Source organism: Haemaphysalis longicornis, unplaced genomic scaffold, assembly GCF_048455015.1.
Source record: "Haemaphysalis longicornis isolate Haplotype H1 unplaced genomic scaffold, Haemaphysalis longicornis Haplotype H1 scaffold_6, whole genome shotgun sequence".
In the NCBI taxonomy this organism is placed as follows: domain Eukaryota; kingdom Metazoa; phylum Arthropoda; class Arachnida; order Ixodida; family Ixodidae; genus Haemaphysalis; species Haemaphysalis longicornis.
The window spans coordinates 132,640,735-132,668,665 of record NW_027526407.1 but is presented as its reverse complement, the minus strand read 5'-3'; positions in this window follow the sequence as shown (position 1 = coordinate 132,668,665).

Here is a 27,931-nt window from a genome sequence, read left to right as displayed (position 1 = left end):
GTAGGTGCATCCTAGAGTCCATTGGCTGTGGTCTTAAAATGGCCTTATCGCCCTTGATCAGAAGTACGTTTACGGTACGTCCGCTTCCAAAAAATCTCCACCCGCAATACAATGTAGGGCGCCGCTTAGCTCGGGACCGCTCCTTATTAATCTCGGTTGCAAAAGGTCCGCAACTCGCGACCTTTTTCGCTGCACCCCAATACGAGCGCTCCGACTGCTTCGCGGTGGTCTCGGTCGACCATAGCGGCAAACCCCTGTGTTCTGCCTCAGTTAAAAATGTATGGGAAACGGTGGCTGAGCAAATCGCCATTGCTATACTAATGAAAGACCTATTGCGTCCAGATATCTCTCCAGACAGATTCGCGGCCCGCAGCCAGGGCTTTCGCGTCGGGCTAGATCTCGCGAGAGGCAGCGGCCATGATAGGCAGTGAGGACAATGCTGGATTTCACACCATAAATTGGTTCCCGGCCCACATGGGGGCCAACGTACATCCCGATGATCCCAACACAAATGAGTTTGCCCACGACCGTGCGCGAGGTTTTGCTCACCGCGGCGGTCCCTACGAATTTGTAGGCAGGGTCGCCAGGAGGTACAGGGACTCGCTCCTCACCTTCCACTAGGTCACGACTCATTAACAACTTTATCAGAGGACATTTCTGCTTCCTCACCCTCACCTCACTCGACCGCAATCGTCGGCATTCAGGATGCTCCAAACGGGATCTTTCTCTTCGAGGGGAAGGTTTACCCACTTCTCGCCAAATATAGAACCGCGTTGTCCGTACTTCGGGAATCTCACTGCTCCCTAGCACATATGCTCTGGTACTGTCCTGCGTTACGCGATGCAGAGTTCACAAAAGAACGGGACTGGGAGGAAGCCCTTAAGAGCGGCGACCTTTCGGTTCAGCTTCGGGATGTCCAGAGGGCCTGCGAGAGAGCGTAGGGTGACGGCCCTCCGGTCCCTGCGTAGCAGCAGCCCGCGACCGTCACGAACTCCCCTTGATAGCGGCGGCCTTGCAGTTCCTCAGAACCTGAATAAAGTTCTTTGTCTGACGGTCTACCTATGTGTCATGATATATTAGTAATGTGTTATAAAAGTGCTCAACATTTGTCAGGCACTCCTCAGTTACAGTGCTCGCAGTATTACCATTTGCTGCAGCGAGTGAGGCGCAGTTTGAAACAGTGCCAGGGGCAATAAGGAATCCTTATGCAAAAATCAGTATGACATTCTAACGATGCAGTAAAAATAACCTGTCGCTGGTGCCTGATCTACCATTCGAAATAAATGCTCTGTCCTAAGTTATTATCGGCGCTTTATTTCTGTGGCCGTATGTTTATATAATGTGTATATTTTACTTCTATTATTTTCATGACATTCGTCCGTACCTCCGGCCGCAAATTGAGTGGTGTGCATTTAGAAGGTGGCCCGAAGTTATTCATTATTAGAATGTCTACAATATTTCCCCTCAAACAGAAGATTGTCAAGAAGAATGTGCACATACAGAAGGATTTCTGTGGCGAAAATAAGAAGCCTTTTTTCAGTGCGTAAGCGATACTAACATTTAAACATATTATTAGGCACCTTACTGCACCCTCTCATTTATTTCAAAATCGTTTTCCAAAATTTGTTCTTATTCTTAGCCAGCGGTGTCCTTTTCAGCCTAATACTGTGGTTCAAGTGCAAGTTCAAAAATTTTCTGCAGCCTCTGTAGAAAAGAACTGTGACGCCAACATTGGTATCTTTAGAGGAATGCGTGTTGGAGGTAAGGTTGATTTATTTCCCACACAATTCAATTTAAATGACAAAAGAAATGAACATGCAGTTGTGCAACAGCTGAAACAGGCAGTTGCAAAGCTAGAAGAGCTGAAAGAAGTCAAAAACACAAATTCAGAGATTATGCAGCAGCTTAACGATAGCAAAACGAACTCAAGGGGAAACCGTGAAGTTCATCCACAGTTTGCAAGAAACAAAAAACAAATGCTCGATAAAAAAGATATCATGCACCTCTAGTTGGCTCAAAGACGCTCATGGCGAAAAAGCATGTTTCGTTTCGGTAACTGCTTCAACACAAAAAAAGATGTAATACTACGTTAGATTTAGGACGCGGTTGTTGCTGGAGGGACTTTGGTGAATGCCGGAGCAAGACGTCAACAGTCTTCAGTTTTTGAACATGAAGGAGGGTACGGAGTTTCTACCTAATATGAAGACGCAGTTGATGCGTCTTTGATTGGGCCTCCATGATGCAGACCTTGGTTTTAAGTAAATTAGCTGTCTTACTTAAAAACATACCGGTAAAAATCATTTACCCAACACAATACAACACTCAATTCACTGGTTTCAATAGGAAGGTTTCGAGTATTTCCAATCACACTGCCGCGTATTTGCATAACCTGGCTCGCCCTACTGAAACATTTGCTCCGCCAGTAATGGGAATACGTTTCGCCTTTAGTGTGACGTCCAGCTTCTCAAACCTATGTCTAGGAGACCATTCCACAATATTTATGTAAGATGAAAGCACGCACTTTCTTTGTTAGGACAAATAAAGTTTATTTCCTGTCTTATTTGGTATCAATTTGATGCAAACTTGTTTCTCTTCATGGCTAATTGCGGAACACAAAATCCCTTTATGCACTCTTCCTGTAGTTATACAAACAGGCATCTAAGCCGCGAAGCTGCACATATCTGTGAAACTGTGTGTGCACGACTGTGTCTCCGGCACAATACTGTCATGATTAGGACATTGTCTTGACATTCGCATAACGACTACATTTTTGTGACAACCACGTTACAACGACAGTGTGATGGTGAGCAAGTGGGCTGTTGTGGGCACTATTTTCACAATAAAAAGCCATTAGCTAATGTCATAATGATTATATAGTGGGTGGCTAGAATATTTGAACCGTAATGCCTTGTCGTACACTGTCAGTATATGCAAGCCGTATTCCAGAAAACTAAAATTGCTTCTAACGTACCTCTTAAAAGACACCTACACAATATTCACATTTTTAATGTAAGAACTTCCTGAATGACTCAAGCTCGTATCAGCTGCTTAAGGAAACCAACAGAGATAAAGGAAATAAACTTGGATTTCGTTGTTTCTGTTACGTCTTACAAGAGTGACTGCTATGTAAGTGTCACTCCGCAAAAAATAAGACACCTGTTGAAGAGGCTAAATGGGTCCTTTTTCTAAATGAAATGAAGAATGAAGAAATGAAATGAAATGAAGAAATGAAGAGGCTAAATGAGTCCTTTTTTCTTGCCCAAAAGTACTGCGCGAATCAAGAAATGCAATGGGTCTGCAGAAGGACCACAAACATTCATTCATTTTTGTGACTGTTTTTTTTCTGTGGTTATTTTCCAGGACAAGATTTTCAGATCACCCAAGCATCTGCTTTTCGTTGGTGCCGGTTCCAAATTGGATGCCGCCCATAGTGTGCGACGAGTACCATCCGCAGGCACTTCTCACCAATACGTGTGACACTGTAGATGGAATACCAGGCTGCCCGGACATATACACAGAAACACATTCGTCATTTTGTGCCTAAAGTCCGACATTTTATTTATTAGGTAATTATATATTAATTTATATATTTATTTTACTTCAGGATACTCGCAATCCCGTTATAGAAATATTACAGGGGTGGAGTCACATTTTATATATTGCAACGGCCGCGATGTATTTCAAACATATGCCACGAACGTAGAGGAATATTCGGTGAAGTGAACGGCAAACAATCGTCGGGAATATAAACATTGGTTCAATTGCTGGGGCAAATGACGTCATAATAAAAACAAATACAAAACATAATTGCACAGACGCAGAGTTAAAACTTGTGACATCGTCAACTCAAGGAATAACGGCTACCTAAAAGTCAGCACAGATGCACTCGCTAGAATAACAAATTGTTCAACTGTCGGCTGAGACTGAGTTTTTTATTTTACGTTTATATGAATAATTTCACGTGTGATCCAGGGGTTGTGTTTTTGTGTTACTTTTGCAACCTTCAGAACAAAAATGGTCAAACAATGAGCAACTATTAGATTCAAATTTAGCCCAAATGTCGTCAATCGCCAAGGACCCTTGAGCACACAGATCGAAGAAGTAATCAAATTCATGCTCTGAATACGTCATAAATGCAGCATCATCAACCTTGTGGAACGCCGGGACATACTTAACCGGCCCTCGCATGCGAGTGGAGCATCGTACAGGCAGGCAACATGAAACCAAAACCAGTTTGTTATCAGACAACCCCTCCAGGTGTTCTGTTAAGATATTATTTGATGGGAAGTGATCAATAACAAAGATGAGATCTAATAAAGAACTACATTCCCGTTGTTCACGGGTTGGCGTGGAAACAAGTTCTGTGAGAATAAATGACAATCAATTAGCGCTTAGAAGGCCATTCATAGCAGTTCGTGTACTCAGACATTCCCAATTTACATCGGGCAGCTTGAAGTCTCGAGCCATGATTACTGCTCCACCGGTCACATGGTTGTGCATGTAGACATATAAAGATTCCAGATACGCCATTGGCGGATACTGTGGTCTGTATATCGCACCGATAGATATGCTCTGGGTATTTATTGCAAAAGTGATTACTACAATGTCCTCAGCGTCGTCTGGAAATGTTATTTATTTCTCTTTAATGTGCAGGCGTGGTTGACAAGTACTAGCACAAATTTAGGTAATATAATAGGTACAACTATACAACAAGCATTTAGAGAAGAGGTGAAGTTTTTTGGTGTCAACATCTTTGCCATTAATTTGTGATTACGACGTTACAAAAGAAAATATGCCACAGTAAACACTGGAGTTATTATTCGCTTGGTGGTTTAAAAATAATGACGATGATCATGATGATGGAAGAAATTTCTTATAGTCGTCTCTGTTAAGACAGACTCACTGCTTTGGAGTTGCATTGTTTTCGTCCCTTCAGACAGCAGGCAGAAACCCCTGGGCTCTAGCGCCGCCTTCTGTCAGCTGGAGGACGGCTGTTTGCACGTCGGGTTGGAAGATAAGCAGCGCGGCCTCCCTTTGCTCTTGCCTCGTACTGCGTACACCTGGTGTGGGTGTCTCCGGTTTATATGGACACGCCCAAACGATGTGTTGGAGCGTGGCAGCTGCGGCCCCGCACCACTTGCACTTATCTGTGTATGCTTCTTTAAATTTGCCGTAGAACAGGGTGGGGTGTGGGAAGGTGTTCGATTGTATTCTGCGCCATGCATCCTATTGACTTCTGCGAAATGTACGATGAGCGTCTGGAAGTGTGCATCAAACCAATCTATAAGGCTGGGTAATTTTTTGTCATCTAGCCAGCCTGTCCCTCCCTCCAGTCGATGAACCCACGTTGTCTTCGAAGTCGGCCTAGTAGCTTAAACCTTGGGCCGCTTCGTGTGCCATCTTGTTTCCTGGGAGAGACAAGTGTACTGGTGTCCATATAAAATGGATATGTCGTCAGGGCAGGATTGGTTTGATTTTCATTATCCTGGCTGCAGCTTTTGATATTCTTACTCGCGCATAATTTCGTACTGCGGTCGTGGAGTCTGGAGTCGGAGACAATGGTTGTGGCCCACTTTCCCGCAACAGCCAGAGTGATGGCTACCTCTCCCCCAATTTTGAGCTTATCCTCTGTGAAAGAGCATGATGCGACCGTATTTCCTGCTTTTGTTACTACAGCAGCCACTGCTGCCCGTCGTCTGCGGCAGTCCACCGCGTCATCGTAGCCGACCTCTTAGTTGAAGTGGTACTGCCTGTGAACAGCCGTGGCTTGGGCCAGCCGTCTCTCTTGATGATGCTCCGGATGCATATTTTTTTGTAAAGGGGCTACACTTAGGTGCGCGCGTAACTCGTCCGCAAGAAAAATTTTGGTTCCGCTCTGTCTGCGTAGGAGATGCGGAGAAGTCGGGTGGCTGAGGACCCTGTCAGGCCACGTCCACCTTTAGTCTAAGCCTCCCCTTGGTTTTGCCAAGAAATAAAAATCCAATACTCAAATACTCAAAAGATGGCTCTTCAGCTGGAGCTTTAGGATAGTCTGTTGTACTGTGAGGTGCGCTGGGCTGCGACGAGTTCGCCTAGGGTGTTGGGTATGCCCATCCCTATCAGTCGTTCGTTAGGGGCTGAGATTGGGAGGCACACTGTCAACTTGATGGCTTTATGTATATTACGCTCAACCTTTTCTTTCTCTGTTCAAGTAAGCTTGAGGTACGGAGGGACGTAGGTAATTCTGCTTATAATAAAAGTGTGCACAACACGTAGCATATTGCTAACTTTGATTCCATGGTGTCAGTTGGCTATTCTTGATATTAGCCTACTAATTTGAGTAGCCGTGTTTTGAAGGGGCTATTGTGACCGTATTGGTTCCCGTTTTCTGTATTCGCAGACCGAGAATACATATACAGTCGGCACGAGGTATGCACCTTCCCTTTTGCTGAACCTGCACACCCGGATCATTTGTCAGCGTCCCACCGACTCTAATGAGTCTGAACAAGAGGATCTCTGACCTATGAGGTTAACACACGAGACCGCGTCAGGATACGTAGTTTTAACAATCATAGCAGGCTCTTGATTGTGTCTCTTGAATGTCTCCTTCCCTGCCTGTTGGGGTCCAAATTCTTACATCGTCAGCATATAGGCTGTGATGCACGTCATGGATTGTTGTAGAAGGGAAGATAAGTTAATTATGGCCACAATAAATAGAAAGGGTGATAATACCGAACACTGCGGAGTGCCACAGCTACTATAATTTATAAGGTCAGATTTAAGGTCGTGTACCATTATTCGGCTGTTCCTTAGGGAGAGAAAGTCGGCCATGTAGTTGTATGCCTTGTGGCCCACATTTAGGGCACTGAGAATATGAAGGATGGCACTGTGGGCCACAACGTCAAAGGCTTTAGTCAAGTCAAGCCCCGTTATGACTCGTGACAGAAGTGGGGACACGCCCGGGTTGTCGATTATTTGATGTTGAAGTTGTAACATCGTCTCCTGTTGATAGTGAATACCGGAAACCTAGCATGGTGTGCGGGAAAAGCTGATATGTGTTCGTGTAGCGGTTGAGAATATATTTGAAGTCGTGAGTCTATATTTTCAAGACTAGGCTTTTCTAGTACCACGTGCGAGGATAGGTCAACTTCATTTTGTAAACTTTGCACCCACGTGCGCATGTCCTTGATGGTAGGGTACTCTTCTTCTGTGTCTTGCACCCGCCCTGGTAAAGAAACATGACGCGGTTTACTATCTTGTGCTTCCTGCCTGTGGGTCTTGACGATCCTGCTGGAAGCGTAATCTCGAGGATGATGTAAGTGGTCACTGCCTAAGTGTTAAAGGTGTTTGTCCACGTAGCGCTCGGAGCATTATATACGAGTGTGAGAGCAGGGACTGTACCTCGTTGGACACTGTTGCCTAGCTTCACTGGTTGTGTCGGATCCGTCAGAGGTGTCCAATTTAGTGGTTGTATGGCTTCGCACACTTTGTGCCCCTTTTTAGTTGGCTTTGTCTAGCCCCATGCAGGGTGTGGAGCATAAACTCGCCCAAAATGTCAAACAGGTGCCCATGGGATGTGTGGAGGGCTTGGTGTAGTAGCTGCGTGAGGTTCCGCAACTATTTAGGAGCGCTGTACACATTTCAAACATACAATCTCTGGGCATGCCGAGCAGACGTACAAAGAATTTCTGAAAATAAGTATTCAGGGCCAGTGCTTTTGACATACGTTTTGTTTGGCGGGGTTGTTTCTGTGCAGCAAAGTTGTTACCCGTTCCTTCTGTGAGGCGTCTGTGTATCTGCTGCCGGCACTTGTGTTTTGCGTACAGTGATTACATCTGGCGTTGGGTGTGAAATACAATACACAAAATTCAGGTACTGGTGTAATACTCCCCTTTTGGATTTGTACCCATTACAGTTCCAATACAATATGCGAGAGCTGTTATTAAGTCTTGTCGTTATCATTCCGAGCTGTCTTTTCGCCAGTCTCGTTGCTCAGAATCGCGACAGCCTTCACTGCATGTGTACGAGCGTAGTGAGAGGCCCTGCTGGAACTAGGGAGTTTTGCGAAATACGCGTAAGGCTATATTTCAGAGATGTTACCTTCCCACCAATTGCCTTTTTGAACTTGGCGAGGGCTCCGGCCAGATTGTTACAATGTTGGCCAGCTTGTAAAATCACTCTTTCAATTCTTTTTCAGGCTTCCTTTCCACTAATTGCATCTCGTTGTGTACTAATGCTTGATGACTGGACGTGTTGTCCTCGGCTCGTCGTCTTGGTGGGGAAGGGGTCAACTCTTAGGAATGTGTGACTTGAACCGCACGCGTCGTGGCCGGAGTGGACGCTGTGGTTGTGCTACATTTGAGCTGTGCTATTTCTGCCTTGGAGCTGTCTGTTTTCGGCCAAGACTTTATCGAGTGTGGCGCGTATTCTAGCTAATTCGGCGTGTGTGATACCGGCTGATGTTTGGAAGGGGTCTTGGTGAGTGTGTCCCTGCGAACTACCCTTCAGGGGCGCTATCACTACCCAGCTCACCCGCGACGTTCTCTACGGTGTTCTTCTGATGCTCTGCTGATGCTGCTGTACAGTGGAGCTGTGCATCAGACCACGCTTCTTCGATTAAGAGCGAGGTCGTCACTGGGCAGGTACACTGGTGTCTCCTTCCGATGCTGCGCTTGCGGGAAGCCAGGCGCCAGGTAGCCTGGGAAAAGAAGCGGAGGGGTCCCGTTGCCGTCCTTGCGAAGTCTGACGAGCGGCTTCTTATTTTACCACTGACGATGTTTGAGAAAAAATAAAGTGCGGTAGTCCTGCGCACACCGTTTGCCGCCCGTGGGATGGTCTTTGCCACGTAGCGCGCAGTTGATGACACATTCATATTCATCAATGGGGTTGTGGTGTCCGCAGGCACTGCAGTAGGAACAGACCAGATAAGGACACACCTCTATTCGGTGAGCCAACTTGCCGCAGTTTGAGCAAACATCATGGTTCTTGCCTTGAATGTAGCACCTGTACTCGGCTCCCTTGTAGTAGACGAAGTATGGCCCTCTATTGAAGGAAAAGGAGATAATATCCGAATTTGTTCAGCCCATGCGTCTCGCATGCAATGCGGTGAGGTTGCTTGAGTAAACTATGCTTCGAGCTATATCCTCTGCCCAGTCGTATTCAGGGATATAGTAAATAAGGCCTTTTACGAAGTCTTCTGGGGTCGTGACATACGCTTCAGCGGAGAACGAGGTTTCCCCTTCATTGAGCTCTAAAATGCGCTCATAACGTTCAGGTCTACCTAAGGGCGCAGTACTTACAACGAGCATGTTCTGCTAGTGGTTAACTCTGAGTAGGTCTTCGGTTGCCTCGGCCGCTACTAGGCCGGCAGCTTTTAGTACGCTGTTTCTCAAATTAGCGTCACTTACACGAGCTACATTCATGCCTTCCCGTAAGCGGATGACGACCTTGAATCGTCTCTGAGTAGTGTGGGAGAGTGGGGGACTTTACTCGTAGGGACGCCTGGACGTCGTTGCCCTTAGGAGTCTTCCCCTTGTGGAACGTCGTTTCTCGTTGACGGTGGTGGAGAGGTGGTGTGGGCTCGTTGCGTCACCCTGGAACTGCTGCAGGGCTTGGCCGAACTTTCGGCAATGGCATGGCAGCCATCCTAGAGTGTCCCCGTGCTCTTGAACGGTTATCGGTTCTCTTTCAACAGCGGTTACCATCCGCACCGCTGTTCCGATGACTTGCCGCTACGTGTTCCGAGTTTGAGTGACGACTGTGTGCTCGGGCGATGCGACGTTGCTGTGTACCGCGGCTGCGCATGCGGCTCCACGTGGCTCCGTCATGCGGGAACGGCGAACCCACCACCGCGTCACTCAGGCTAAGCGAAGTGGCGGTTCGGGCCTGGCTGGACGTGTCCATAGCGTGGTTGAAGGTGGTTGTGGAAGCGTTATGCGTACCTCTCCAGGTGCCGAAACACCTCAAGAACCCTTACACTTGTCAGTTAGGCGATAACTCGCGACTATGCGGCGTTAGGTCATTAAAACCGCGGAGCCGATTTGGAGATAGACTGTTCACTCCTAGGCGCAAGTGCCGACTATGTTTTAAAAATGGAAGTTTCTCTACCACAGACTCTGTGCGTGGATTAAAGTTTAAATTTTCAGTAGCACCACTTTGTACTGTGAAACGGCATCAAGCCATTACCACAAGTTTGCTGCTCATGGACTTGTCCCATATCCCTCCTCGTTGTTTCAGGTGTATCAAAGTATTTTGTGTTAGGCGCTTAATTCTGCCGAAGTTACATTGACAAATAGTATTTTGTGTTAGGCGCCTAATTCTGCCGAAGTTACATTGACAAATTGCACATTGTAGTGTATACAGTACTGACTGACTTGTTATATAAATTCCGGAGTTGATTTCAACCGATATTTTGCGGGCGCTCACTGAAGTCAGGTTTGGGGCACAATCTTCACAAAAGTGCCCCGTGGAGGCAATACAATATTTCCGGCCGACATTGCATCACGGCCCTTCTTTTTGAGTTCTGTGGGGAAGGTGGGGGGCTTACAGTATGGATAATCACTGCCTATAGGTGGCCAATCAAAACTTTTGGAACATACTCAGGAGAGAGTACCGATCAGTGAAGAAGGTTCCCGTGAACATGTTAGACAAATTTTAGTGCACTTCACGCACCAAGAACATCTCAATTTTATTTCAAATGCAGAAAAAAACTGCCTGTTCTTTATAAAATTCCGACCCTGGCACAGACTTTATAGCGTGATGCAGAAATAGTACTGGTTGATGTCATGATTGCGGAACGATCCTCAATAAATTCGTATTTGTTTCTTTTGAGTTCAACACATTAGAAAACCTGTCTTTATCTTTGGACCGCGCAAAAAGTAAAGCGACATAGGCAGTCCTCCAGTTACGTAATTTTAAAATAGGCGCAGGAGATTTCGGGCTGTATCTTAAACCAAATGTCGAATTTTCTGGTGCTTGCAGTATTATATTCTTTAAATCATGTGTTCGCATGGGCCTCTATGACAGATTTGCATCGTCCCCTGTGTTCACAACGTGGGAGCAGTGTTTTCTGTCTTTAATAAAACACCTACAAACTAATGGTACTTTGAATAGGGTTTTCCAACATTTTCTTTACACCTGCAGTATAGAAAAAACCAGAAGTGGATATCCACAGGTACGTACCATTTATCTTGTATATTAAGTATTCGCAGTTCAGCAATGAATCTCTAAAGGAACAATATACGAAAATACATTTTTATAGAGTTATTAGCAAACGCTTGAGAACATCTAACTGTCAAAATTAGTAGGGTACGGATAGTGCCACAAGTGGCGAAACCTTACAAATGATTTCAGGGGGTGTGCGGCCCGAGAGACCATAACTTTTTGTTACCGCAGCTGCAAACGCAGCTGTGGTGTGCCGTGGGCCTTCCTACAGAACAGGTTTCTCCTTGGGTCTGGACCCCAGTCTCTTCTCACAACTATAGCTCATTTTTTGTGTTCTCCAGCTTGCTCTTGGCAGCCACTGTAGTCCTGCCTCTCGCTTGGCTGGCTGCAGCACGGGCCTATATAGAGAGAACTCGGCGAATATACACCAGGGGGCGATTGAAGGTGGGCAGGTTGAATAGTTTTATTGGTATGCCGACCACTAAATTATGTCTTTGTTTCAAATACGCATTTTTATAGCAAGAAACACTACGGCGTTTTTTTACTTGTATTTAGGCAGTTCATGTCGACTTCAATGTTGCTTTTGTGTTTTCTTAACAATCTCTACAGACACTGCAAGTTTCAAAGCATTTCAACTATCAATAAATGATGGCAGTAAAAATTTTTCTTAGAAACTTCGGCAGCACTGAAGAAGTTTTGCGAGAAAATTTGTATAAAGAGGCACAGACACCTGCACTAATTTCTGTTCTCTTTATAGTATAAGAATGCAAGATTTCAAGCCGACTAGGCGCACTTGCTTTTTCATTTGAATATTGTATCTTCTGCCTGTTTGGAGACACTTACCACGAGCTTCGTTCTAAAAATGGTGGCGACATTCAAGTTCCCCTCACATTCTAGAAATCTGGATCATATCAGCGATAGCCTCCAAAAAAGAATGGGTTGCACACCAAAGTAGGCACCACTGTTCGACGTAAATCTCCTAGTGTTTATTGTTTCGCCGTACGCACTCCTTTCTTGCGCTGTCCTAACACACAGATCTATCCTTATGGCGAAATTGGCTCGGCACTTGTTTTCTTTAAGGCACTCAGTAGAGACAGTCAATCTGAATGCCCCATTTTTTTCGCCATATTTTCACCAATGTTTACATTCTATGCACTGTGGATGCAGTTAATAAATCATGGCTGTAATGATGCGTCAAGGAAGATAGACTCTTAGCCTTGTTCCGCGCTCGGTAGCAATGATATCTTCAGCCGAGAATTTTATTTCGTGCGACTGTGTAATTACGTCTAGCCACACCATAGGTACACTTTGGGGCACTTCGTCACCCCTTGTTGGTTTATTGCCTCTTACTGGGAAAAAGTGCACCTTCAAAGCACTTGCGAAGCACTGCAGTACACCTTTTTCAGTTTTTTACGCAGGCTTTTTTATCTTCGTGATATCAAATCCGCGCTTTCAGGATTCAGGAACGAATATGCATGATCTTTGTTGTGTTGCTCTGGAGTGTGCTTCTTCTCCCCCAGGTGTCCTATAAAAATCCAGGTCACCAAAATTTTTCAGATCTTTTTTTGGCATCTTGGTCTCTACAACTGTCTCTCGTTCTTGGTGCATGACATAGAACCCAAGGCCATTTTGAGGTCATGCTGAGCTTGGTATAAAATACAACACAGGTGTTTGATTGCAAATCATTTGAGTGCAGATCTGCAGCAATCTCAAAATCGCTTCTCACGGCTCTCGTTCAAAAGAACTGCAGCATCTGGACGTGACAAAGATCAACCGACGCAAACCTAAATCTTTGTGTTTTTGTGCGCCGTTCCTCTTTATATACCTGCAAAAACCAACACAGCATATGAAATTTTTAAAACATATTGTGCGAATGTTTGTGGGATCAGACCGATTCCTAAATGCTAAGAACGGTGCCAATTGCGGGGTCGCTGCATTCATTTTCTGATCGTGGTCACTGATTGCGTGGTCGCTGCAGTGCTTTGCTTTTCTGATATATTTTAAAATTTACAGATATCTGCCTTCAAATTATCACTTGATACTACAACTTCCTTTTAATATGCTACCACTGGATTTTTGCACCAAATATTTAAGTAAATCGCTTTTTTTAATGAAGGCACTATTGGTTCCACACCTTTGTGATGCTCAATTTAAGGCTTGGCTTTACACCAGTACACTTTATACCGCTTGAAACCGGATAAAGAAACGCATGCTGACTATAGTTGGGCCGCACGATGTAATGCAAACCGATTTAGCAAAACACAGTGGTGGATTAGCAGAACATTCGGGGCATTGAAAACTCCCAGAGATCCTGTTTGGACATGTATGTTGTTGCTGCTTGGTGGCGTATTCGGAACCACACAAAAAAAGTTCCAGTGTTTTTGTAGCCGCCCCTTTCCATAGGGGCGATTTCCCTTGCAAGCCGGGTGAGCTTCCCTAGAGAAAGTTTGAATGTTGCAGTTAAAACTTCTCTCAATAAAGAAAGCACCTTATGTTTCTGATGACCGCCTCGACAAGGTTGACGGTTATAAGTTCTGAAGTGGCAGCTACTGTTGGATATAGAAAATAAATTATTTATTCCATCAATTATTTATTCAATCAATCAATCAATCAATCGAACAATCAATCAATCAATCAATCAATCAGTCAATCAGTCTGTCGGTCAGTATATCCGTTAAAAACGTCCGTCTGTCAGTTTCACTGTGTGTTATTGAATCTAACTCACTCATGCAGTCAGTCAGTCAGTCCGCCAATCAACTAATAAATCACTGAATCACTCAATTATCAATAAATTCCTTTTTATTGACAACACGCACTGCTGGAGCCCTAGATAAAAAGTGGTAAGTAAGACCACTTGAATTTGCCAGAGTGCCCGAACTCATCTAGTAGAAATTAAAATATAGCATTGTAACCAATTTTGATGATGCAAAGTCGTTTTCTTTGAGCATTAGGCAAAGAATAGTTTGTACTGCCACGCCTGGGATACCAAACAATCAGAGCAATGGCATAGCACCAGTCCGCAAAACAACAATCGGAAACCTCCTAACATCGAAAATTAAGGCCACAATTACAAACTCCCTAAGAGGGGAGAAAACCAGCAAACATCAGCTCAAGAGAGCAGCTTACGGTGGCAAAGAGTACCGAGAAACCGTGGTGATAATAATAACAATTCAAATGTTGTTAGGGGGACAATTTGTTCCTCGTTTTTTATTACAACCATGTCATGTTGGTTTTAAAAGTCTGCTATGCGATACGTTGCACACATCGTTTTGCGGCTCGCTATAACGTGTGAAACCTGTTCATTCAGCGGTGATTTCAAGTGATGGTTGCGAGCACGGATGATACCGTCCCAACGTTTATACTTAAGGCTGCAGGGCTAAGTATGTCAGTTTTTAAAACAATGAAAGCAGAATCCTGCAACCAATTTCTGCAATAAGTATGTTCACTTCGTTATGCAAAAGGTTGTGCTTTATATAGGTAAGGGGAATTCTCCGAGCTAAAAGTGCCCTGGTTACGGCGCATTCGTTTTAGACCACAGGATTGTGAGTCTGAAATGCGTACGTCTCGAGGTTGGTGTTATTTAAAAACTGCGGTAACGTGGAAACAATAATTTGTACAAATTTACAAAACTCTAATTCTTGGGTGATGTACATCTTAATTCTGCTGATATGGTGTTGCGTTTCTAAATATTCTTGCCTGCCGGCACTGGCTGTTGTCTCAACCTCTACCGCCACTGAGTTTGGTATTGTGAAACACCTTCTCCGTTTGGTGTATTCATTGGGTCATGTAGCGAAAAGCAAGTGCTAGAAAAGTACGTGTACGATCATTACAGAGAAATGTATGAACAATAAAGGCGCAGAGGGTTGCTTATTCGATGTTTTCTACTCACATTTTATACGTCTACGTTGTGCGCGTTTTGAAAACCTAGTAGTTTGGTTTCCAGCAGTAAAAGTAGTCGTAATCGGGTTCTAGGTGGGCTAGCCGTTGAGGCTAGTTTTGTAATAGAAAGTTGAATTTTTCATGTAGGCGCAGAACACTGCGGTGTTGGGACTTTATTGGTAACTTTGCAAGAATGCCACGGTACAATGCTAGGGAGCGAGTTTCTCATACTGCTGGGATTTGCTTAGAAGTATATGTGGAAATTACTGGTTCAAACTTGGTGCGGTATACCCGTGAGACGCCTTGGCTTTTGTTCGGGGGTCTCTTTTTCTACTCTGCGCCATTGATGTTATAGAGCAGTATATGGTGACTTTTAGTTTTATTTAACATATACCTCTTAATGTGCCCTTTTCGTAATATGTACTTGGCAGTTTGGGGATGCTGACTCGTGGTGGTAACCGTTTTAACAAACAAGGTCCAGAAAGGCACAAGCAGAAAGTTTCCCTTTTACCGGACGTGATGAAAAATGGGCCAGCCACAGCCAAGCGGCCAAAACAGCAAGATTTCTGACACTGCCTGGAAGTTTCCTTGCATTAGAAAACACAATATTGAATGGTGCCTAGGTCACTGCGCTAAGAAAAGGTTTCCAGCCTGTAAGTCGAGCGACAATGAAATTGTTCACGCTGAGCATCATTGAATGCATGCGAATCCTTTGCCGTAGACCATCAACAATTTTCCGGCCTAGTATAAATCTTGGCAACAATTGTTTGGGCAATCAGCCCTCCTGATTGAGAACCAGTCTAAAACCACTCCGCCCTGCCGCGGTTCCTAAATTTACTGGGAATGGATATGAGTAAAGCCATCGAGTAGTGAAATCCGTAATAAAGTAGGTGGCTTCTGCCATTACGAAATTTAATGGCACTGGAATAGGTCAAACATAAAAGACCCGGGAGAATCTGTCTCAGGGGGGACCTATGCGACAGTAGTCATTCACCAGGCTGATTTTTAAAAGCGAAGAACAAAGTAATGGGTGAATGTCGGCGGGTAACATGCTTGTACTGTCGGAAGTGTCGCAAAATAAGCCAATCTGCACATGGAACGGTCACAGTGCACGCACAACCTAGCCTCCAGTATCGGTACAGAATGGCGAAAGTGCGGTTTTGTACTGAAAAAAGCGAAAATATAGAACCGTGGTAAATTATTTGAAACAGGAGCACGTCACGGCGCAAATATGCCGGACATTCGCAGATAACCGAAAACTCGCCCGCCGCCGGACAAAAAAGACTACTAGTCATATCTGATTAGCTTCGTACCTAAAAATACCCATGGGAAATTCACTCAAATCCGCTTGATGTGCGTTCCCGCAAATTAGGTGCCAGCCTAGCGGACAACTGTTCTTCCAGATTCTGCACCCGCGGGAGCTGAAATGCTTAAACAGTAACACAAAGCCGTCCTCAGAGCTAAGCAATGCAAGCGATATTCGGTTTCCAACTATGATGCTTTCTGCGTTCCTACTGAGTGACCAATAAGGCACTGCCGGTGTTTCGTTCAAATAAGCAGTTTCAGATATGGTGAGGGAAGTCGTGTGCATCTGTACGTCACAGAGTGCCACAACAGTGGGGATGCGGTCGGCGATTACGTATCCGAAAAAGTGTGCGGCTCAATGAGTCCTGCAAAAAATGACTGTTTGTTTTATAACAGACAGAAAACATATTTTGGGAAGGTATTCTGCTATACTGTAATTACTCGCGGTTGTAAAATGCCGAGCTGCCACCACAACTAAAGTCTCCGACAATGTTTGATTTTGAGATACGGTTTTTGTTACGTCGTGTACTCTAAGAAAAACGACATACGCTTCGGAGGTGAACATGCTACTCTCCTGGTGTAATATATTCTTGCATGAACTCCGACACATATTTTAAACGGCTATGTGAGAGTATTTGCGTTTTAACTTAAACAAAAAAAAACTCTCGGCTTGGATTTCACGCCCAAGACTCGAAAAAGAGTAGAGCTGGTATCCCCACCATGTTTATTTTTGGTACGGCTATATTTATTCGTGCTCATAGCTGAAGACTTTGCCATGTATTCTGTTTGGTTACGCTCAGAGACTCAGTAAGTTTTCTGCGTCATCGTTTGCCCTTGTAACAAATGAACCTTCGCTCGTTTTTTTATTTATTTATTAAAGTTTTATATGTTTATTTTTATTTTTTTGTTTTTATATTTACCTTTTTATTTATTTATTTATTTATTTATTTATTTTTTTATTTATTTATTTATTTATTTATTTATTTATTTATTTATTTATTTATTTATTTATTTATTTATTTATTTATTTATTTACAATAAAGGCCAGAACGGCCATTACATCATGGGTAGGAAGTGTGGGGTTATGAACGAAAGTAGAGTATATTTTTCGAGCAGAACATAACAATAAAGGCAAGGATGCTGTACATAAACATAGCATCGAGAAAATGATAGTAAAATCCAGAAACAACGCCAAAAACAGTACAAGACGTTGAATAGAAAAAGGGTTCACGCAACACTTAAAAACAGAAACAAAAAACAGTGAAGTCAATTGGAGGAATACTGTATATACACAGTTAAAGAAAAATTCCAACGATATCAAAGACCTTCAAGAAATGTTTTGAGCGCATGTTGAAAGAATCATGAATCGGACAGTTCTGCGATGTGAGCAGGCAACGAGTTCCATTCTACGATAGCAAAAACTAAAGGAGAGTTTTAAGTGCGAATGCACTTCTTAAGCGACCCTGAATCACGCGTCCACCGCCGTCCGTCCATCCGCACCACATACCCACTTAGGGCGATTGGCCAAGAAGAGTTTTTAAGTGCGAAAGCGACCCCACCACATACCCACTTAGGGCGATTGGCCAAGAAGAGTTCCTTCGCTACCCATTCGGCATATCTTCGTGATACTAACCACTTCCTACGGGAAATTAACAACATAAAAATCCCTGATGGCGCCTTCCTTGTAACTATAGATGTAACTTCTCTGTACACAAATATACCTCCCCGAGATGGGATTGAAGCCCTGGTTGAATCCTATAGCATACATCGGGATCACGAGGCGCCAAGCCCACAAGTCATTGAAACTTTGACCAGGCTAGTGTGGAATTAAAAAGCTTTTAATTCCACAATCAGTATTATCTTAAGCGACCCTCAATCACGCGTCCACCACCGTCCGTCCGTCCGCACCACATACCCACTTAGGGCGATTGGCCAAGAAGAGTTCCTTCGCATCACCCGTGCATTCGCACTTCCCCATGCTCCCCTTCGGGGAAATGCGGGTGAATTTTTTAGATATTTCTGTTTTAGCGAAAATTTGTCTAACTTTGAAAATGTCTAGGCGGGTGGAGGTGTGAAGGGTGGAACGATATGAAGCTCGGAAACGGCCTACTACTGCGGTACAGTAATGAAAAAAAAAGATAGTGAAGCCAAATTGCGAGGTGTGGCAAGTGAGGCCCGATTAATTGAATCCTCAAACAAGATACGCTTTGGTAGGGCGAGTATATCAGCGATGGAGGCCTGGATGTTCTTGTATAACAAGACCCCTGCCTTCTCTGCAAGACCTTTCACACACAAAGGAGAAAGCCAAGAATCTGCATGAGCGCTATTTGCAAATGAGATTACGAAGTACCACCTTGAATCGAAATTTGCTGCCTTTTTGTCATAGAAAGTTGCTTAGTAGCGTAATGGAGTCACGGTTAAGCACGTTTGACCCCAATGGTCACACTCCAAGTAAATACTTTCAATGTTTCTACCAGAAAGCTTAACATGGGAGGCCGAGACCCAGAGGTAGCACTAAATCTTACATCTTTAAAGGAGTTTTGGATGTAGAACCATATAGTACATTGCCGCAGTTTTTATGTCAGCCTAATAAGGAAATAAAATACGTAAAAGGCGGTCCTTATCCCGAGCAACATAGGAATGTGGTAACTCCAATATATTTGTGGTTTCTAAATTGTTTTTAGAAGTTGTCTTTAGGACGAACAAACACCTTTTTTTGTGAATAATAATGCCCAAGAACATTTATTCTTTATCTGCGGTATCGCATCAGCATTTAGATGGATTCCTGGTTGCAGGCGGGTGACGTGGTGCCTTGTGAACGCACCGTGTGTACTTTTTTGAAGATATGATTAAAAGCTGTTTTTGTCTTAATTTTTTCAACCTAATAATCCGGTGCTGCAATATAATTTCACAAGAAACAAGTTGTACGGCTTCAAATTAATTTTTACTCTATGAAACGTCCTAAAACACAAAATTTTAGGTGGCAACGACATATGAAGATACTTCCTTTTCACGTGAATGAGTGTAGAACAAAACACGCCACCTTGAGTCGCCGGCTTTCCGGTTATGTTCGTCAGGTACCGTTAGGGCTGCGAATACGTGGGTGCTTCGTAGCGTGTGGCTCGTTTATTTGTCAATATTGCCAATTCAATGAACGGGTTTTGTTTTCAATCGTATACCTTGCGGTACGCGGAATTATAATGTGTAGTTCGTTTTATGTGTGTCTGTCCAAGGTTTTTTTCCAGAGTTTCTGGAATTTCCTTTGTATAAGCGGTTTTTTCTAGCGGTGACGGATGTACGGTGCATCTGTACTGATCTGGAGTGCTTCCAAAGCGCCCTTGCTGTCGGCGATGGCATGTGCGAAAGTGCCCTTGCGTTGAGAAACCCTGTAAACATACATTTTTGCGTTAAATGAAAGGCACTGCATATAGTTTTACAAAGACGGTTTAGGGCACTAGTTGTAGTGTTATTGCTCAAATGCGGAGGACCGAGGACACTTGAGATGATGCGAATATAAAAAAGTTGTTCTGATCCGTTTTGCGTAATATATCTTTTACTACTTATAATGCCATTCTCTTCGTCTGTGATCATGCCACAATTCATGTTGGTCTTAATGCAGGAATACTCCTTCCGTATGCAGCACACGAAGTAGAGGAAACAGAAGTGGAGGCATCTTTGTAAATGGTAGTGTGCACGTGGTAGTTTTGCAAGTGTAAAAAATATTCAATCTTTATTTTCTCTGAGCCCGTTTCGCATGCTAATTTGCTGCACGATCGTCCGCAAAAATACCGTGTAGGCACAAGGCCGGTGGTAGGCCAGCGATTGAAGGCCTAGTGAATTGGTAAATGCAGGTCCCTGCCGTCTCTGCAAGGGCTATCACACGCAAAGTGAGGGGGGATGCTCGAACGGCGCAATAAATATAGGCGAGTGGATGCAGTGTCATCAACAATAAATTATGTAGGTGATCTGTCTTACAGATAAACTTTGTAGCGTGAAGAAGTGATGTGTAAGAACCCTGGCGTTTAGACGCCGATGGTTGGATTCGCAGTGTTGACGTTGTTTGGGACTAGGCCGGAACACGGCCTACGGAAAGCGGAGCCCCAGATCTAGCACACGAAATGATATTCCTAAAGCAGGTTTGTATGTCGACTGTTAAACTACACTATAGTAGTTAAAAGATTACCATACCGACCTGACAAATTTGTGTTAAATTCAGTCCCTGTCAGCAACGTTAGGGCTGTTGTGACATTTTTATTATATATTTGTTATATTTCATTTTTAAAGCTGGTTTCTTTGAATTGTTAATATAATTTCTAATAAAGATAATGCCCATGCACCTGTGTTTTTGGGCATCGTATTGCTACTACCATTGCCGTAACTGCGCTGGTTCCAGCACCTCTAAAAAAAGTTGATCGCTAGAGCCCGTTACGATAGCGGAGAACAGTGGGCAAAATGACTCGGAGTGCGACGGCGACTTTTGGATCAAGAAGGTGCCCGGCTAATAAGGAGGGTAGCCAGACCAGCTCCAATCTACGCGACTCTCCGCGTGAACCCTGGTGAATCGTTTGTTTAAATCGTACTTGAACCACCAGAAATAGTGATGTATCTAATCTCACTAACCTAACGACCACCGCTTCACTTACCTTATCTCCGACAGAATGCACTCGTGTCTCTTGCATAACGGAGTGAAAAGCTTTTTTGAGGAGCTGCGCGAGCAGTTCTTGGAATAAAGCGGGGCACGCAATGTGTGTTAAAGAGGTAGTCTTAAGGTGCAAAGTGTTTGGCTGTTTGAAACTCCAACCTGCTTCAGTAACTATTATACCACTGCCAACCGAGAGGATTGGCCGTCGACATCCGTTCCAGATTGCTGGTGTTGTTAAGCCGAACCGGTTGTTATTAAGGGAAGCAGTGCTATTAGGTCATGCAGAGTGCTGTGTACGTGTGCCTTTGCAAGTACGTTCGACTAAGAGTTTTCATTCATATGACTTCAAAAATATTTTTATGGCTTTCCTCCCTTTTCTGTCGTGACGCTGTTTACACAGTGTTGTTTACTCCTAGAATGCCCGGGATTTTGCCAGCCAGACGTAAATTGAAAGCTGTTAGGTTAGAATCAATTGTTCCATGGCAGGATACCTCCAGAAGACGCTAGAAATACGTTGCTTTTATTTTGAGCAGACCGCTACCATCATTAAAGCAGTAGAGAATGTTATAAATTCTAGACTGCTAGCCTACATCTTCTCTGACGCTTCTAAGGCGTTGCTTCTTATGCCTTCGCCATTTCCTGCTAGTGGGAGGTCCCCTGCACTTCGTAGCTCGAATGCTGTCAAACCATCTTCAAATAGCTTTCATACCATCAATCACTACAAGATCACGAAGACAAATGTGAACGACTTCTCGAAGCGCTGGTATAAAGAACTTTGTCCCTTAGAAGCTGGCATAGTGTGCTCAGCAGTTGCCAGATGGCGCGCCAAATAAGAGATGTGCGCCAAATAAGAAACGTTCCGGAGAGCTTATATTGGTAGGGGACATGAGCGCCCACATTGAAGATCTAGACGGGTACACAGACTTCAACGGAAATATAATGCTAGATATGTGGGAGTACCAGAAGCTGATCATAGTAAATAAGGAACAAAAATTCGAGGGTCAAATACGTGGGAGTGTGGCAGGAGACAGTCGAGTATTGACTACTGCCTTATTCCAGAGGAACTTTATGAATGATTGTATGGAATGAACATAGATGAGGAATGGGGCCGCATACTGGGCATGACCACAAGCGCATAAACCTGAGTTTTGGGATACTAGGGGGCGAAAAAACGGTTCCACTGGGGCAGCGCACAAAGTTAAAAAGCAAACAAATTTCTGATATAGCCAAAAGCATAGAGGCTGACATAGAAAGAAATTCTGGAGAAGAGTGAGAATATAACAGGCTCCTGAAGACAATGCAGAAAAAAATAGTCAAAGCACGGGGGGGCAATTGATGAAGAGCAAAATGAACACCCAAAAGCTGGTGGAAGAAGTCTAGGTGGCGAAAGAGAGGCGTAAACAAGCGTCTAGAGAGCACAGCACTGGCAGGCCAAGAGGATGGGGAGACATCAGGAGGAGGTGGACCTAAAATAGGAGCAGTATAAGCAAATGAAACAGGAAGTGCAGCTAATATTGCAGGGAAAATAAAGGGGGACAGCGGGCGATGGGTAGCGCAAATATGAAGAAGGGGTAGAGACGCGCCGAAAAGGTTTTGGAACCATGTGCAGGCATTAGGGAAACGTACTAGTCCCAAAGAAGGCGGTACTATAGAAAATGAGCAGGGGCAGATGCTCAAGGGGGAGGAAGCATTGGCATACCTACACAAAACAATCACGGAGATGTTCGGTAAGGTGGATGAAGAGGCCCCGCAGCGACACAGAGGTGTCGTGGCGGGTAGGCCGGAATATCTTGAGATAGACGGGGACAAGCTGAAATGGAAAAGAGCAGAGGAAAAGGTCCCCAAGAATACCGCGGCAGGCACGGATGGGCTACCGATGGAGTTGAGTTAGGACTAAAGAAGAAGGAAAAGCTACTGCAAGCCATCAGAACAAGGATAGAAGAAAAAGCATTACAGGCCGCGTGGGAAATGAGCAGGATGAAGTTAGTGTACAAGGGCAAAGGAGTCAGAAAAAACCAGAGCTTGTATAGGCCAGTAACTGTCACGTCAGTGCTGTACAGGTTAGCAATGCAGGCAGTGAACTTCCAACTAGAGCAGTGGGTGGAAGAAAATAGGATATTAGGGGGGCTTCAAAATGAGTTTCGAAAGGACATAAGACTAGACGACAACTTATTCGTGTTAAGCCATTGCATAGAGGTAGCGAAGATGCAAAACCGACCTTTGTGGGTAGCGTTTCTTGACATTGAAGCGGCTTATGATAATGTAGACAGGGCGGGCTTAGGAGCATCCTGGGACGACGGGGGAGTTGGGGCATAATTCATTAGCTTACTCAGGGAGCTATACGAGGAGAACCAAGTGCACATAGTGTGGGACGGGATAACATACAATAGGCCTGTATACAGCTACAAGGGTTTGAAACAAGGATGTCCTCTCTCTCGGCTGCAGTTCATGATCTACATGACGGGGTTAGAAAGGAAGCTAGAAGTCAGCACGCGGGGGTTGACTTATCCTACATGAAAAACAAGCAGGTGGTGGAACAACGGGTTCGGGACTAATGTATGCACACGACATATTGTTGATGCCGGACCAGCGGATAAGTATGCAGGGATTGATGAATATATGCCGTGAAGAGGCGCCGCATCTAGGGATATCATTTAGCAGAGAAAAATCGGCGATCATGGTCTTTCGTGACGGCGAGGAGCACAAAACAGTATCAGTGCAGCAAGTAGAAATACCACTGGTGAAAGAGTATAAATATTTAGGAGTATGGCTGAACAAACGCGAAGAATAAACGCAGGTGCATGAGGCTCACCTTAAGTCGAAAGGAAGACGGATCGCGGCTATAATGAAGCATAGAGCCCTCTGGGGATACAACAAATACGAGGTGGTATGGGAAGTCTGGAAAGGGGTCATGGTACCAGGATTAACTTTCGCTACTTCGGTTCTGTGCATGAAGCCGGAGCCCCAAGAGGGTCTGGAGGTAAATCAGAGGGTGGCAGGCCGATTGGCCCTAGGGGCCACAGTAAAACTACAAATGAAGTGGTACAAGGGGATATGGGCTGGTCGTTTTTCGAGGTGAAAGAGGCGGAGAGCAAGATAAAGTTTGAGGAGCAACTTAGTGACATGGAGGACGAAAAATGGGCCGCAAGGGTGTTTACGTACCTGTATATGAGAAGCGTGGACACGCGGTGGAGACGGAGGACCAGACAGCTGACCAAGCGGTACGGAAAGTCGGTAAGGGAAAGCGGGGTTTACACATCAGTTAAAAAGCAGGTAAAGGCAGCAGAGACGACGAAGTGGCTAAAGAGAATGGAAGCGAAAAAAACCCTGGAGACGTATAGGGCAGAGAAACGGAATATTAAGAAGGAGGGATTCTATGGCAATACGAGAGGCAGTGCTTTGCTCTTCGAGGCACGGGCCGGGTGCCTGAGAACCCGGGCATACACGGGTAGCTACGCGCAGCAGGATGAAACGTGTGCATGCTGCGGCTGTGATCGCGAAACTATAGACCATATTGTCAGGAGCTGCACTGAGATACGGCCACCACGGGGTGAGGGGGAAACGACGCTGACGGAGGCTTTGGGATTTGGGGCGAAGAGGAGCCTCAACTTCAAGGCCATAGAGGTGACGAAGAGGCGACTGCAGTTGTGGAGGAGAAAAAGTAGGGAAGAGATGGTTACGCAGGCGGAGCAATCATACGGCTGAGAATTTAGAACAGCGAGGGGAGAAAAAAGGGGGGTAGAGGCGATGAGTTTAAAACAGAAAAGAGGGAGAGAAGGGAGGGAGGAAGCAAATCTATAAAATAGCTGGGAGTAGGGCAATTAAACATGATAAAACAGCAAATCGGTTGCTGACAACCGACACCCCGATTGAAAGCGAAAGCCACTAATCATCATTATTATCAGGTAAGCATGGTGATCTTTTGTGGCGGCGTATTTGTAACTGACATTCATAATGTCCTCGCAGAGCTGACATAAGTATCCCAGGATGTCCAGAGAAGAAATAGTGACCATTGTGCACACCTGGGTGGATGTCCAGAAAAAACATTTTTGTCGGACTACACTGTCGGGTAAGGAAGCCGTGTCTCCGGCTAATCCTTGCATGCGACGTAATAAATCGGTACTTCTCTATTCATCCAGTACTTTCATAACGACGAATTGCTGCCGCATAAACGCTACGTTGTGGTAGTGGGCTGGATAATTGCCACCTTTACGTCGTCATAAGAACAACCCGCGGTAGGAAAGCGTATTAAATAATGTGGACCCACAGCTGTTGTAGGTGTCAGCGGTGTGTTTACATAATCTTACATGGTCAATGACGAGGTGGCAAGTTGACGCAGGACGAAAGACTCGATGATTATGAACCAAAGGTCGCCGTACGACAACGAGAATTGGGGGGTTCGAGAGTGGAGACATCAGGCTTAGAAATTGGAACTAGCGGTTTGCGAATATGGCAACACTTTATAAGTCGAATTTAGGGAAAAGCGCTCTTGTTGAAGAAACAAGCAGCGATTCTCGGGCTTCAGGCTAGGATAAAAAATGAAGTCTGGGGCGTGGAGGGAAGCCCCGAATTTTGGGGCGTACGGATTGGTTGCATATGTGAAGCAGACAAACATCGGACTTTGGTATCCACAGTTGTGAATAACAAGACCAAAACCGCTGGACAGAAATGAGACAGCAAGTCTCATTGGGTTCCCCGCTAATACCACAACCTCACGTGCACAGCTCGCATGCTCAAGCACTTAATCGTCGCATCCTTCATTATTGTTTTCTGCAATAGCAACACAGTAGCACGGAAAAAAGGTCACCTCGCACAGCTCGCAGCTCGCGTGTCTCAGTAACCGGCATGACGTACACTGCGGTGTCTTTCAAACTCAGAAGATCTCAAATTCATCTTTGCTGAAACTGTCGAAATAAAAGTTTGGACGAAAGCGGTGCTGTTAATGATTTGAGAGCACAGTGAAATAGCTGATGGGTAGAAAACACCATATTTCCAAAAGCAAGCACCAAACAACTTACTTCAAAAAACGTTGCTGATTACCACTTCACTTTTTCTTCACGTGCCAGCCTGGTGATCGCCGTCACTCTCAAGATGCTTACTCGTATCCCGATGCCATTGTAGAGAACGAACGGAGCTTCGTTTTTCCCCACGGTGTTTCGGTCGAAAGAGGTGTTTTGTACTCAAAAAAAGCATATGCGTGTTTCTTGTTCCGTATTTCACAAATAAATTACCCATATTTGAATGAGCGCACATTCTTAGCGTTTCTTGACGAATGAAGAAGGAGTCGGCGGAGTCCTTGTCGCTGATCTTCAAAGTACACCTTTCCAGCCTTACATGTGTACTTACTTCCTGATTCACCTTTCGGTGTAGAAAGAAAAACAAGGAATGTTGATTGGTTTCGTAAGATGCTACCGCAAGAATAACTCTTCAACATTGAAGATCAGTCAGACGCCCCTTGCGATGCACCAAATGAGTAGCGAAGGTAATCGCCACTCAGCGTGACGGACACGTTACGACCTGTGTGCACATCAGCATAAACTCATCGGAACCTTAGGTGAACACATGCGCGGCGACTACATCATACAGACATCGAAAACCCTTGGGTTGACGCAGTTGTTCTTGTAAAAAACACGCACTTTGAGGTTGTGTATTGAACAAATACGACTGAACAAAGTAGCGAAGTGGGACTTCGACGTTTACCAACAGTAGACAAGGCCCCATAGAACATGTGCTAAGCACAGTAGTTTTTGATGTGCTACAAACAGCGTACTGTATTAGCGTAATTTACGAGGGGGACCACGAGAACCACAATGTTCAAAACGCCGAGTGCTCTGTTTGAGTTCAAGTTGATGATGTGTAGAATGTGCTCGGCGTCCTGAACACTGCCGTCATGCACCTTCAAGTAAGGGCTTAAAGTGACACATTGGCGTCGCATATCTCGATGAAGTGGTCGTATTCTCCGAGAGCTTCGACATGCCCCTTGAAAATTGCACTCCAAGCAATCGAAATTCATTGTTAACACTGAGGCCTCAAAACTTGCGCTTTGTGCACTAGGTACAAACTTTTGTCGCCATTTCTCTAACGTCGAAGAAGTCCGGCCTGATATCACAAAACCTTCAGCCACAGCCATTATCATGGACGAGTGGACGAGAAAACAGTGCAGAGATTCCTTCTTCTATGCGCGTACTACGGGCGTTTTATGGAACACTCCGTAAAAATCGCTGAAATTCTCAAGTGGACGATTTTTTCATGCAGAGAGAAGGTAGAGCAAAATGTTTTCTGCTGCAGTCAGCATCTGCAGGTGCCATTCGTTCTTGAAATTTCGTGGAGCATGCGAAGTCACAAAAACACACACACGTGTGATGTAGACAGGGGCGCTGCCCTCGTCGAAATGCAGAGCCACTGAGACACTTCATTGCTTAAGCCAAACTTGGAATATAAAAAAACTGTTCGGCCTCACAAAGAAAGCACTGGCAAAATTATAGGCCCTACTGGAATATCCGGCACTACGACTACAGCAAGCCATTTATGTAGAAACACCCCACCATTCACTCCGTTATATGGCAAATTTGAGATGCTTTGTGGATGTCGTGGGTCATGATACCTGCGCCTACGGAAATTTCATTTTACCATTATTTATTTTCAAGCCAGAAACAATTGGAAGCCGATTGGGTATCACATGTTCCTGCAGACCTGCGCCACATGACTTGGAAGGAGATAGCGAGTTTTCAGAACCCGGACAGGAATCGACCAATTCGGCCACCAGAGTGGCAACCCTAAATTCTGCGTCATAATACACTGCGTCGAAGAACTAAAAGTCGCGGGGTAAAGGGTTTGATTTACAAATTTTTATAGTTTCACCTTAAAAAGCTCCATCCTCTCAAAGAAAAAGTTTGACTCCTAATCCTAAACGAATTAAAACCTCCTCGTCCGCAACGATGGTCTGCGTAACAAAATGATGAA